The following is a 6,502-nucleotide window of genomic DNA, read 5'->3' on the forward strand; positions in this document are numbered from 1 at the left end:
CATTATGTATTCTAAATATATTAACGTAATTATGTAATACTTATGATAACCTTATAAACTATGTTTTGCTCATTGAAATCCCTACACTCGCAGCAATCGTACACAGTCAACGGCTAACCGAATGTAATTTAAGTTAAAGAGCACTTAAAATTATGCTTATATATTCTAAATAGATTAACGTAATTATGCAATACTTATGATAACCTTATAAACTATGTTTTGCTCATTGAAATCCCTACACTCGCAGCAATCGTACACAGTCAACGGCTAACCGAATGTAATTTAAGTTAAAGAGCACTTAAAATTATGCTTATATATTCTAAATAGATTAATGTAATTATGATCTAATAATAACTAAATTTTAATAGAACGCTATTTCACGACAGTAGTCACAAGGGTTGTATGGTAGGGGAGTAGTTAGATAGATAAATCAAAAGAAGAAACTAAGTGCATTTAGTATGTAATAAGGGATAATTAATCGTGTGGTCATACCGAATGTTGAAAATGATTCAATATACATATACGTCTGAGTTGATGTTGGTGGATACTCCTCTTGAACAGCAAAGAAAATGTATCGTGACGCTGACTGGCGTGGACGTTGTGCATCGGATGGTCTTGTAAAATAACTGTTCCGCGAGTCGATCCCGTAGGGTCCTTATATAATGTGACTTTGGTGTAATCCCTTCTTCTGGTGCATCGATGTCTGCGTTTACGCATTGACAAAGGTGCCGCTGCTGGTAATTTATTGTGTTATGATGTCCCTACGTCTATATCGGAAATTTGTCGTCGGGGTCTTGAAGTTTATTATGAGTTATAATGTGCTGTTGTCTGGCGCCGTTGATAATTGATAGTTGGTTTTTACTAAACGGCTGGTCGGAGAGGATGTGTGAATATCATTTATGTTTTGCATGTATCGTGTGTGGTGTATGAGGGAGCGTAAGTATATGCCTAATGTGTATATATGTATATGTATACTGGACCACCCCACACTCAGTACGGTCCGCCATCTATTAGTTATCCTGTGTTTTTATTTAAGTCTAAATATTACATATTACACAATAGTAGGTATACAATATTATACATGTATATTATTAATTATTATATAACCTACTGAATTCTTACATTAGAATTTAGAACACTGATAATTGTGTTTAAAAAAAAATTGTGGTTTTAATTGTGTTAAAAAATATATCAATGTTTTTGTGAAATATTACATAATTCAAACACTATATTTAGGTAACATATTCGAATGATATTTGAGATTACTATAAACGATTTCACATCAGAACAAACTATCACAAAAATCCCCTAATCAAGAACCCAGCGTCTCTTACTATACCCGGTAACCCTCCAAGGCACATAAAGTGTAAGTGGTGCCGAGATCTCTTATTTTAATTAAATCTAATTTAATTTAAACTTAATTAATAACTAACATAATTAACCAACATGCAAACTCTCCTTTCATAAGTGTCACCAATGGGTGACTTCTATCTTCAACTTTATCATGTAATAGTTTACTCTGAGCCTATATGCTTATTGTGTCATCTGATACAGATTGTATATTACTTACTTATTTATAAAAAAAAAAAAAAATATTTGAGATTAAATTGTGTTTTGTAAAAATAAAATTCTTATTACAAAATATAATAAAATATGTTTCAATTAAACATTATATTTTTATTTTATTATTCTTAATATGCAGCAATAAATATGTACAATTTGACATTAAATACTTGACATTTTCATCCAATTTTTATTTTTTAATTTTCTATAATTTTCTATTTTTTTTTTATGATTGACGGGCCAAGGTGGACTTCTAGCCAGTCGACCCTGGGTTTAGCTGATGAAATACGAGCCCAAAACTTATATAATAAATCCGTTATATATAGTTATATTATAATCCATTTTTCGTTTGTTTTTATAGTACTATCTATTATAGTTTAATCAATTATAATTATACCTAATAATAGGTAATTAGCTATTCAAAATTAAATCAGCACTCACAAACACTAGTATTTAAATGTCTACACTATCACTATACCTACAATTAAGAAATCATAATATTTTTCTAACAATTTTTAAATTTTTTCTTTTCAAAAATGTTATTTGAAAATATCTTCTTATATATTTTACTGATTATTAGGTACAATTATTATACAGGTAAAAAATTCCCCGTCGTGAATTTCTAAAGGAATTTAGTAATTTAGGATTTTAGGAATTTTAGCGTATTAGTGGGTACCGAAATTAAAATATTTCTCTGCACCATCAGGAATTGAAGATATTTTACACCACTGGTGGAGTGAAACAACTATAAGTAACGAACATAAAAATTCCAAACGCTGCAGAAAATCCGCCCAGAAACCCCAAAGATCGGCTTCAACTACTTACAATAACAATACATTCAGCTTTTGAACTGTCATGTATTTGAAAAAGTCGCGAAGTCTGAAGTTAATATGTAGAAATAATGCGTTGAAGTCATCCTAAAAATAATATCAGAGTCTTATCAATAACTTGAATAATAATAATAATTTTTTTTTGCGTTTCTAATATTGTTAATATCATTTTTAAAAACACGGGTAAGTAGATGTCGTTCCGCTGTACGTTAGGTTACAAGTGGGTTACTGTATTGGATGCCGTTAAAATTTTCCAAACTAATTACATTTGAAAATTATAATATTGTGTTTATGAAATATAATAATAATTGGACAAGACAGCTAACGGAATACGTGGCGCGCTCTTGTTCCGTTTACATGCATTACACATTAATTGTTTTTTTTCCCGACGTCGACTATGATAACTACGCAACACGAACGCAACACGAACTTACTAGTGTGCGTTTGTAAGTAAATTAATTTAATTAATTAAATATCTTCAAATAATATTATTAATTAATATAGAATTAAATACTGGACAATTAAATACATTTCTGCATATCAAGGGTTTCTCATACATTATACAATATTATAATATACAATATATTGGGTTATGGTGATGACACTCTTTTTAGTATTACCTACTTAGTTATGAAGAGTGGTATGAAAGCCATATTATTACACAATTATGTATAATAAATACGTAGTGATGTTTATTCAATGTTTGTCCATCAATAGAGGTTCTGATCAGCAGAGATGGGCAAAATACTAAAAAATCAGTATTACGATACTAGATCCTTGGATTTGGAGTATCGAGACACTTGATACTTACATTGTAATAAGCAAAGGCATCATTTCAGTTTTTGAGAGGGGGGCAAAATTTTAATCAGCCCAAAATATAATTGACAAAAAAAACTCTCGCTAACAATTATTGTAAATTACATTACATTACATTACATTACATTACAAATTACAATTGCATTTTTATCTCAATACAAATAGCCTTCTTACATAATTTTATACTTACTAGTTAGTATCAAAGGTTACTATCATGAACACAAGTGAGCCATATTTTTGAGAGAGAACAATAACTAAATAATTAATACATATATAGAAGGATACTTAAATATATTACCTATTAGCTACTATTACTATAAGAAAGCCCAAAACTAGCCCATACCCGTCCCGAAAGCGACTCGTTAATGACACGGGAGGAGGGAAAATTCCCACCCAGCCTCCTCTAAATGACGCCACTGATTTGTAAGTATTTAGATACTCGATACATTTGAATACAATTAATCATAGGTTTTTTCAAACATTTTATTTGTACACGATTAGGTAGGTATATTAGTTAGTTAATATAGACCACAAAATGTAATAACTTAATAATAATATTCTTCAAGACAATTAATTATTATTCACGTACATATAACTATTTAGATAGACATAAACTACATATAGACAATAAGTAATAACTTAATTACTAAACTAGTATTATATTATAATATATTATTATACTTATTGATAAAAACCGTAAATTCTGGTTATTATAATAATATAGTCAATAATATTACTAATTAGTATAAGTACTTGATATTTAATTATATTTCTAAAATTATACTAACAATTTTAGTAAGTACCTATGTTATAAATGTTTAATTGTATAATGTGTATTGAATAATAATAGCCACCAGTCTGGGTTGAATTTAATCTATATTGTACATAACGCCTGGAAAACGAATAGTTTATTTATTTATTAATTATTTAGTATAGTAAGTCCTGTTTCCTTTTAAAAATACTAATTTTTCAAAAATGACAGCTTATAATATTTATTCCTGCAAGTAGTAGGCTAAAATTAAAAATAAATATTCGATTCTGATCTAATTGAAAATGTGTTATTTAATTTATATCTTATTTTAAAAAACTAATGACTAAAAACTATTTTACTGTCATATTATTAAAAATAAATGTAATTAACTAAAAACTATGAAATAATTAAAAAATAAAAATAAAATATTTTATTATACAATTTGGATTGTTCTATTTTTAGTCATTAGTGGTACATGACTGATTAATAATACACGCAAGTGGTACGCAAAAAAAAAAGTTTGAGAACCGTTAAGAGGTTAGAGAGTATAGATAATCATGTCAGCTCTTTGGATTCGGCTAAAATCATGTCGGCTCATGGATTTTTCGGCTCTTTGGATTCGACTAAAAAGTTGTCGGCTAATTTTATTCAGCCCATTGTCCGCCTCCCTTCTGGGACATGCCGTATATAAAATACAACGTGGTATAATAATAATTTAATAGGTACATTATAATTTTAAAAGACAATTCAAATCGTAAAATAATTTTTGTTTGACATCAACAATGAGTATACATCATATAATATTATAGTACATTTTATTTTAGGTACTTGTTATTATTATTTTTTTTTCAAATTTATTACCGTATACGTCATCAATAATATTTAGCACTTGACATTAAAAATTTTCAAAAATGTTCATTTATGATCTCCACAATTTAACAATTTAATTACCATTGACATTTCACACAAACACAACAATTCAAAAAATTTACATTTGCATAATTTCAAAAAATTACATTATTTTTTGGTACATTAATTACATTATAATATTATTCCATTAATTTAATAAATACCCGATCCACTACCTTGGTAGTTGTCGATGATTGTGACCTCTATTTGCAACGTATCAGGTATTACCACGCTTAATGCAAGAAAAGCTGGAACTGTTGCGAACATTTTACAATTTATTAAATTATATAAATTAAGAAAAAATGATTAATTATAATATAGTTAAAAGATAGCACATTAAATATTATTTATGTTAAACATTAAAATTACAATTTAAAAACGATAACTATGCCACATTGTTCATTGACTGTCGTAGTAACGCTCTGGTGTGTTATAATGACATTCCCTATAATATATCCTCACGACCTCACTATAATATTATAATAATATGTGCCCATGAATAAAATTGTGCTGTATTAGTATTTTTGTTGTTTACCCATTGACCTATTTATTCAGCTATTAAAAATGCCAAACTGTTAAAAATTACGTTGTATACCTACACTATTGTATTAAAATATGTTAGGAAATTAACACTAATTTTTTTTTGATTATAGATTTACAAACAACTTGGCTTCGTTAATATTGCTTAACAATATTAAGAAATGAAGTGGTTATTTATAAATTAAATATACAGTAAATATACTCTCGACAGTAATATTATTTACAACGTGGTAAACAACATGTTGTGAGATCACCTTCAAATTGTCTTATATTTTAATATTTTTAATTACATTTAAGATTCTGTGGGGACCTTAGCTCAAATCTATCAGAAAATTATTTTTTTCTTGCATTAATATCATAACTATCGTGAGGTAGATTTTGGTCGACTTTTTGAAATGCCGAGGTCGTTGTCAGCCCTCGACTATTGACTGCCGACCATAGACTTTCTCCATCGACTATGACTTTATTGACTATTGACTGTTGACTCTCAAACTATCGACTTTTAACTATTTACGTCAGGAGTCCCAGTCGGTTATTAACACGATGCGAGCTAAACATCGCGTCAGCATAAAATATATTTCATACCTATATACACATTTGCCATTACTAATACTCAGCACATTAACCGTGCTCAACGTAGGGAGTAATGTACGATGTCAATTACGATATTCGTTACAGTTTTTAATGCATATAAATCCACGCTCTAGTTATACCTATATAATACCTACTATATTATATTACTAGTTAACCCCGTGCACTTTGTTACCACCGTAAAAAAATGGCAACTCTTAAAAAATTACGATTGAACCACTCCTTTTAGGTGTAACTCATATACATATTTACGTAGATACTAGATATTATATTATAATTATAATTAGGGCTGTGAATTTATAGGAAAGTGCATTTTTTTGGTGATTTTAAAACAAAGCTTTGTAAGTACATAATTTGAATTATGTAACTACAAATCCATTTATGAAACTTTTATTTTGCATATTTTTGCATTTTTTGACATTTTAAATTTTTTAGATCATTTTTTAGCATTTTTAGATCATATTTTGCTATTTTAGTTCATTTTCTAGTATTTTTAATCAAA

Source organism: Acyrthosiphon pisum, chromosome X, assembly GCF_005508785.2.
Source record: "Acyrthosiphon pisum isolate AL4f chromosome X, pea_aphid_22Mar2018_4r6ur, whole genome shotgun sequence".
In the NCBI taxonomy this organism is placed as follows: Eukaryota; Metazoa; Arthropoda; class Insecta; order Hemiptera; family Aphididae; genus Acyrthosiphon; species Acyrthosiphon pisum.